Source organism: Bison bison, unplaced genomic scaffold (genome assembly GCF_000754665.1).
Source record: "Bison bison bison isolate TAMUID 2011002044 unplaced genomic scaffold, Bison_UMD1.0 scf7180017864146, whole genome shotgun sequence".
Classification (NCBI taxonomy): domain Eukaryota; kingdom Metazoa; phylum Chordata; class Mammalia; order Artiodactyla; family Bovidae; genus Bison; species Bison bison.
In genome coordinates, this window is record NW_011494718.1 from 6,848,397 (window position 1) to 6,857,371 (window position 8,975).

An 8,975-nucleotide genomic window follows, 5' to 3' on the forward strand; every position below is an offset into this window, starting at 1 on the left:
CTCTTCTTAATACCTTCTGCTTCTGTTAGGTCCATATAATTTCTGTCCTTTATTGTGCTCATCTTTGCATGAAATGTTCCCTTGGTATCTCTAATTTTCTTGAAGGGATCTCTAGTCTTCCCCATTCTATTGTTTTCCTCTATTTCTTTGCACTGATCACTGAGGAAGGCTTTCTTATCTCTCCTTGCTATTCTTTGGAATTCTGCATTCAAATGGGTATATCTTTCCTTTTCTCCTTTGCTTTTCACTTCTCTTCTTATCACAGCTATTTGTAAGGCCTCCCCAGACAGCCATTTTGCTTTTTTTGCATTTCTTTTTCCTGGGGATGGTCTTGATCCCTGTATCCTGTACAATGTCATGAACCTCCATCCATAGTTCTTCAGGCACTCTATCATATCTAATCCCTTGAATCTATTTCTCACTTCCACTGTATAATCGTAAGGGATTCGATTTAGATCATACCTGAATGGTCTAGTGGTTTTCCTTACTTTCTTCAATTTACGTCTGAATTAGGCAATAAGGAGTTCATGATCTGAGCCACAGTCAGCCCCCAGTCTTGTTTTTGCTGACTGTATCGAGTTTCTCCATCTTTGGCTGCAAAGAATATTATCAATCTGGTTTTGGTGTTGACCACCCAGTGATGTCCATGTGTAGATCTTCTCTTGTGTTGTTGGAAGAGGGTGTTTGCTATGACCAGTGCGTTCTCTTGGCAAAACTCTATTAGCCTTTGCCTTGCTTCATTCTGTACGCTAAGGTGAAATTTGCGTGTTACTCCAGATGTTTCTTGACTTCCTACTTTTGCATTCCAGTCCCCTATAACGAAAAGGACATCTTTTTTGGGTGTTAGTTCTAGAAGGTCTTGTACGTCTTCACAGAACTGTTCAACTTCAGCTTCTTCAGCGTTACTGGTTGGGGCACAGACCTGGATTACTGATGTTGATATTGATAGTGACATTGATACTGATACACTGATACTGAGAGTGATATTGAATGGTTTGCCTCGGAAACGAACAGAGATCATTCTGTTGTTTTTGAGATTGCATCCAAGTACTGCATTTCGGACCTTTTGTTGACTATGAGGGCTTCTCCATTTCTTCTAAGGGATTCTTGCCCACAGTAGTTGATATAATGGTCATCTGAGTGAAATTCTCCTATTCCAGTCCATTTTAGTTCACTGATTTCTAGAACGTCGATGTTCACTCTTGCCATCTCCTTGTTGACCACTTCCAATTTGCCTTGATTCATGGACCTAACATTCCAGGTTTCTATGCAATAGTGGATGTGACTGGCCATAGAAGCAAAGTCCGATGCTGTAAAGAGCAACTCAGTGACTAAACAACAAAAAATTAACAAAGTAATCTGAAATTTGTAAAACATATACAGTGAAGGAAGAAACAATCAATGAGAATTTTAAAGCTTCTATTGTGATATATTTTGGTTGCTAGTGATTGTGATTTAACCAATGCATAAACAAAAAACATAGTAGGTCACAACTGTAGATTATTTCTGTTGAGATGTTAGTAAATGTTATCATCAAAAGTACCAAAGTTGATCTCACAAATCATTATTTCCCCATTCCTTCAGTCTCAAAGGTAGTAGCTTCTGACAGATTACAATATGCCCAGTCTAATGGTTTAGGCTGCAGGAGATATAGCAAACAGGATGAAATAGCCTGAATTAGAATGGAAATTACTGCGTGTTCTAATGAATAAAAGAATGAAAAGCATTAGTTAGTTGCTCGGTCATGTCCGACTCTTTGCAACCCCATGAACTGTAACCCACTAGGCTCCTCTGCCCATGGACTTCTCCAAGCAAGAATACTGGAGTAGGTTGTCATTTCCTTCTCTAGGGGATCTTCCTGACCCAGGGATTGAACCCGGGTCTCCTGCGTTGCAGGCAGATTCTTTACCATCTGAGCTACCAGGGAAGTCCCAACACACAGAATTTTAAAACTATAGTACAATGCACATCATATCTAAACTATATAAGAAATATATCCTCTAAATACAATGCTTAAAATAAGAATATGAAAAGATGAACAAAACTAAGGCTTTGTTATGTCAGAGAACTAACTCAAAGCAGATGCTGAAAATAGTAGGGGGCTTAGAATAGTCCTGGGATTTAACACACACATTCAAAATAAAGGTATAAGAATTTGATTATGAAAGATTTCCAGATAGAAAAATCAAGTCAGGCATCTCAGACACTAGTGAAATTGATAAGTTGTTAACATATAAATATACCGCATCCTTTTTCCTTGAATAAAATCTTTTTTCAAAACTGAGACAAGAGACAAGGAATATTTGCCAGTGACATGAACTAAATCCACCTCTGCAAATCTAGCCAACTGTTCAGCCGGTTGTCTTAACTAAGAAAGATTTTTTAAACACCAATACCCACTTATTCCCACCTGTCAAAATTATCTTCTATATGGCACAAAGGTAAAATTAAAAAAAATCATGTGCCAGAAGTATTTATTGATAGAACAAAGGAATGAACAAGATGACCATGGTCCCATCCCCCAAGGGTTTGTAATTTCCTCTTTCCTAGGAACATTCTGTGGAGAAGAACCTCCTAGAGGTTCCTGGAGATTCTAAGAACTCCATCTGAACCTGGGTAACCACATTCAAACACAAAACCTGGCCAATTTTTAAAGAGAGACATGAAGGCAGACAGATCATTTCTCTTTCCCACTTCTGGAAACATTTCTCAAGATCACTGAACTTTAAGCAGGAAGACTTCTTAGCAATCTTAACCTTCCTCATTTTGCAGATGAGGATGCTGAAGCCAAGTAAGGCACCCTGCAGAATTTGAATGCACAGACCTTACTGTGCAGGTATACAGGTCAATATAGGGTTCATTTTCAGAACTATACACAAAACATCCTAAAACTGTCTTTACATCTATAGTGACTGATAAATTACTGCACTCTTTTTTTTTTTTTCCAAATACAAATGACTAGCGGATCTGGCTGCACCAGTGATACAGCCCTAGACTGCTGACACCTAACCTATGTAACGGAGAAGGCAACGGCACCCCACTCCAGTACTCTTGCCTGGAAAATCCCATGGATGGAGGAGCCTGGAAGGCTGCCGTCTATGGGGTCGCACAGAGTCGGACGTGACTGAAGCAATCTAGCAGTAGCAGCAGCAACCTATGTAAACTTCAGGGGTCAGAAGGGACCCCATCTCACAGGTGGTAGAGCACAGCAGTTAAAGAATTCAGATGTTCAAAGGCCAAGGAGGAATAACCCAGGTTCCAGCCCACCTCTTCTGACTGGTGCGAGGGGAGAATTTCTCTGTCCTCTGATTTCAACCTCCCTAGCTGCAAAATGGGGAAGACAATGCGGCCATATGCCATGCGGATAACAAGGGTGAAATAAAAACACAGATTATCTCACACAATACCTGCATCTCACACAAGGACTGCAGGTAAAACATCTAAAAAATAGTTTCGTAGCTATCTTAAGAAAAGGATCCCTCATCCTTAGGGTAATGGTTTACTTCATCAACAGAAGAGAGAAAAAACAGAAGTGCTGGGAGCAGAGGCTGGTAGGGATGAGAAGCAGAGACCTAGCCAGGCAGTACGGATGTTCAGAAACTCCCTGGCCTCTCTATGATGAAAAAAGCAGTGTGACAACCACTGCTCAAGGATTCTAGTTCCCTTTACTTTATATCACAGGACCACAGAAACATCCATTTCCATAGTTTAAAACCTCATGAAATAGTTATCTTCTCTTAACTACCAGCGTATCACTGTGTCAGAACCTCATCTCACAAATGTTCTCCAAAGTATTTCCTTTCATCTTAGAATTCATTCTAGAATTCTTTATGCTTCAAATGAAAATTTCTCTTCCCTTTGCCCCTGGAAAGAGCTTCCTATGCAGCTGCATTATAGCAGACCTGAGTTTCCCTGTTTTGAGGAAATGAGATGAAGAAAAAAAATCAGATTTATAGAAGCAAGTACTGCAGAAGAGTACAATTGTCTTCACCATTATGAGTCAGCAGGGCATCTCTGATTCATCGGAAATACAATCCAATTTTCCAAAACACACATTTTCACAAATATACAGGAACAACCTTATTCAAACTTAATTCATAGTTTGAATTCTCTCTTGACAATCCAGAGACTTAGAGGCCAAGTCATTTTCTGGGCTATTTATTGCAGTGGCTTCTCTTGGCACATGGGCTCAGTTGGTCCGGCACAGCATGTGGGATCTTCCTGGACCAGGGAGGGAACCCGTGTCTCCCGAACTGGCAGGTGGATTCTTTATCACTGAGCCACCAGTGAAGCCCCTTCTAGAACATGAGCACCGTGAGGGAAAAAACTGCACCCCCAACACCTTGAAAAACAACTATTCTCTCAATCAACACCACTTTGAGACCAATGACCCTGAGATGTGGGAAGAGTTCACAGAAAGATGATATTTGAAGAGGGTTTGGAAGGAGATAGGAGTCTCCCAGGTAGAAAAGGTTTTGCAGAGTGAAGATCCAATGTTAACTATTATGTCCAGTCATCAGACTTGCTGTATATAAATGTGCCCTGCTTTTCACCATGTACAAATATCTTACAGGGGATTCTCAGGTGGCTCAGTGGTAAAGAATGTGCCTGCCAATGCAGGAGATGCAAGAGATGCAGGTTTGATCTCTGGGTTGGGATAGCCTCTGGCAACATTCCAGTATTCTCACCTGCGAAATCCCATGGTCAGAGGACCCTGGAGGGCTACAGTTCATGGAGTCACAGAGTGGGACATGACTGAGCAGGCACGCACACACACAAATATCTTGTATCTTGTGGTTTTATGTTGCTTTCACTGTACCAAGTTCCAAGAGCTCAGGTTCTATTATTAGTATAAAAGTCCACCTCTCAAGGGAGATAAAACCTATAATGTAAGTTCTTATAGGAGACTCATTTTTACTCAAAAGTAACTGTCACTATATTTTGATCCAACACCTTCAAGGAGATTGAATAACCAAAGAGACTAAATAACCAGAGACTCAATAAAGTAGGCACAGTAGGAAAACCTCAGAAGTTTCAAATGCTTGATTTCTTTTAGAACTTAATTTTTCTCAAATTGAAGCTAATTCAAGCTAATTTAAGACAGCTTAATGGAAGAGGTGTATTCATTGTTGACTGAGGGGGAAAAGGTATAAATGATATAAAGTGACACATTACTTTGTAATGAAAGAGGCAGACATAGGCAGCAACTATTTAGGCTCCTTGCAAACCATTTATCGGAGCCACATACCCACTCCTTGTAGTGTAGGCATTTGCTCCCTTGTCAATTCTTTGGAAGATAGTTTCTCAGTAAGGGAAGGCACCCCAGACCATCACACAATAAATAACCACTTAGGCAGGGGAAGGGTATATATTTTAGACCAGATGAGATCTAACTTAGGGGATCTGCCAACCTTTCATTCTACAGGACACTGAGGCCGTGAATGGAGGTGAATTTTTTTCAAATCCACAGTCATCAGAACCTAGGGACATCAACTTGGTCATGCATTCTTTCCACCGTCCTTGGGCATCTGTCTTTGGAACATCAAAACAATTACATCTCAAGCTCTGAAAAAGAGAACACTCAAGAAACAACACTGAGACCAAGAGTTCTGAGAACCTAGGAAAGTGTAAGCCAGACATCCTCAGTTATTTATCAGAGCTGTGACACGGTTGGCTGGCTCATGGCTTCAGACGGTTCAACCTGTGTTTCCCAATACTGACTGCTATGACTCAGTCCTTTGAGAGAAGGTCTCTATCCAGTTACATGGACTAAATAGGATTATAGGGATGCACAGCACCAACTCGTTGAAATTAATCCAGCAAGGGGAGTTAAACCATTAGGCTGGGCTTCCCTGATAGTTTAGTTGGTAAAGAATCTGCCTGCAATGCAGGAGACCCTAGTTCAATTCCTGGGTTGGGAAGATCTGCTGGAGAAGGGATAGGCTACCCACTCCAGTATTCTTGGGCTTCCCTTGTGGCTCAGCTGGTAAAGAATCCGCCCACAATGAGGGAGACCTGGGTTTGATCCCTGGGTTGGGAAGATCCCTTGGAGAAGGAAAAGGCTACCCATTCCAGTATTCTGGCCTAGACAATTCCCTGGACTGTATAGTCCATGCGGTCGCAAAGAGTCGGACACGACTGAGTGACTTTCACTTTCAAGGTGCCTGCTGGTCAGTGCAGTGCAGGAGGACCAGCCTACACCTGAACAGGTTTTAGTCTCCAGAGGCTCTCAAGGGCAGAAGAAAAAATCTGGGCCATGCAAATTTCTTTTGTCATGAGTTCAGTGAGCTTGAGGCTCTGAATAAGCATTCATGCCCAGCTATCTTGAGTCATCATTTTCTATTCTTCACAGCAAATATTTTAGAAAAAAACATTTTAGGAAAAACAGTATCTCCTAAACTACAAATTTCATAGAAGAGGCAGAGGAGAGAATAGCTAAACATAATGGTGTAAAAACACACTATCAGAAAATCTTTATTAAAAATGATGAACTAAGATGAAATAGTCAATTTTGACGACATGGGTGATACTGATGCAAGTAACTTCACAGACAGCTCATTAGTCCTGCTGCATGATAAAGCTGAACATTTGAGTACACAATTTTAACTAAATGTTGAAACTATTTACTGAATGGTATTAAGCATCGATGGGTCTTTCTTAAAAACTGCCTTGAAACAGTGTAGTCCACTCACTTTGTGGGAAATCCAAGACTCAAAGATCTATTGTCAAAGAGAATGCCACTATGACGAAAGAAGTGCTTAAATTTTCATTTGCAGTGATTTTACTACACTTAAATATATATAATTTTATTACATTTGAAACAGTGGGCAATTGGCTAAACTAGGGAAACAGTTATGTTGCAAATATCTGTGTTCTATCACTTTTCATATTGTGGTGTAATTTGGACTCCATATACTTATGGTTCCTTCTCCTACAGAAATCAGTGAATGAACGATTAGAGGGATATTTACCAACCTTCAGTTTATAGTTTGAGAACTAGACTGAGTGGACCGTGTCCCACCAGAGCAAAGACAAACTGTACACGATCTGTGTTCTCAATTAACACGCACAATGGAAACGCTGACCATCCCGCCTGGGTGACATTCACCTTAGGATTACATTCATTTCATACAGCTAACACTGTTAAGACTATTTCAGAGAAGGATACTAAGACTACTGTCCCTTCTCAGACCACACTGGGCAGTTTCCCAAGGGCATGTGAGAATGAACATTTAAGCAAAAGGCATTGCCTCCATCCTTCCATGGGGCCACTAGCCTAGCCTTGGGTCAATCAGAAAATTTGTTACTCAGTTTTGAAGTATCTAGGCAAATGTTACTTTTAAGTTTGCAACAGGATAAAGCAATAAAACCCTTTTAACAATGTATCTTCATTCTAATACTCTGCTGGTTGTCATCACCTCAGGTAGCCTTTAAAACCAAAACACTCAAATGTGCAGGAGAATTTGTGAAGTCACAAACACACACACATACACACACAGAGAGAAAAGACAACGTAGTTTTGGCTGAGTCCTCATCTAGCCTAGGGCAGGGAAAACTTTCCGTAATAGTGAGTAAACAGAAACCCGACCACTTTAAGGACTCCACAGTGTGGCTACATCTGTTTATTAAACTCAACCCAGTGCTCTCTGACAACCTAGAGGGGTGGGATGGGGTGGAAGATAGGAGGGAGGTTCAAAAGGGAGGGGACACATGTATACTTGTGGTTGACTGATGTTGATGTATGGCAGAAACCACCACAATATTGTAAAGCAATTATCCTCCAATAAAAATTTTAAAAAGTGAATTGCAGGTGAACGGACATATACCGCATGTCCTGTATAACAAGGCGTGTTGCTTAAGTTTCCCCATGCATAAAAAGGACATAATGCCTTCAGAGCATAACAACATGATAAGTTACTATAAGAAAAATAGCTGGCTTCAAGTTCAGTTTCCTTCTCCTGCCAAGCCAATATAGGGATGACTACCAGAGCAGTATGTGCCATTTGCATTAAGATGCGTGAGGGGCTTTCCCTGGAGGTCTGTTTAAGATTTTTCACTTCTTGCAGGGGGTGTGGGTTCGATTCCTGGTCTGGGAACTAAGATCCCACATGCCGCAGAGCACAGCCAAAAATCTAAAAAAAAATAAATTATAAAACGGTGCATGAGAGCAGGCTGTATATAAACACAGTCAGCACATACTTGGGTTCTGAACTTTATGGGTCCTGTTTCATTCTGGATATAGGTTCTTAACTACTAGTAATGATTTCTCTCCGTGAAGGGAAAGAAGCCTAAATACTGCAGGAATTCAAGGATGACCCAACATAAGGCCAAGCAGTCTTAAGTCCAGCATGGTTGACATTCTAGGCCTAATCTATAACAGGCCTCAATTGCTGACTCTGTGGCCTCTATCTCCCTCACTAGGAGAGATTAACCCTGAAGCACCTCATTACCAATCAATCGTGGAAAACCCTTATCACAGCCCTTCTTAACCTCAGTAGCACATTCAGATCAACTAAGAAGCTTTTAAAACTCCAGATGGTCAGACCACACCCCAAACCAATTTACATCCAAATACCTGGGAAGGGGGCCCAGGCACCCTTACTTCTTCAAGTTCCCAGTGATCCAAGATGCAACCAAGGTTGAGAACCATAGTGTCCAATCACCTCTCCTGACCTCAGGGAACTTCTGCTGCAAAGCACATCAGGAAAGGCAACCTAGAGTGTCTCACAAACACAGCTTCTGAGCAGACCCACTACAACAGGGTCCTGAAAGCTGAAACACCACAGATGCCAGTACTGAGCTCCACACAGAGAGATGGACAGACAGCTTACGAGCTAGAGGGTTACCCAGATCCTCACGGGAGAGCCACTTGCACAATGATGGAACACTTCATAAGAGCAAATATCAAACATAAGTTCACCCATCTTGAGAGATGTCACAAAGCCCCGTCAGAATTTCTCACTTTTTTTTTTAAT

General features: G+C 41.2%; 1 protein-coding gene across 6 annotated transcripts in view; it reads right to left on the minus strand.

Moving 5' to 3' along the window:
- Window positions 1–8,975, minus strand: part of DCLK2 (doublecortin-like kinase 2) — a 186,562-nt gene that overhangs the window by 176,836 nt on the left and 751 nt on the right. The window lies entirely within an intron of this gene.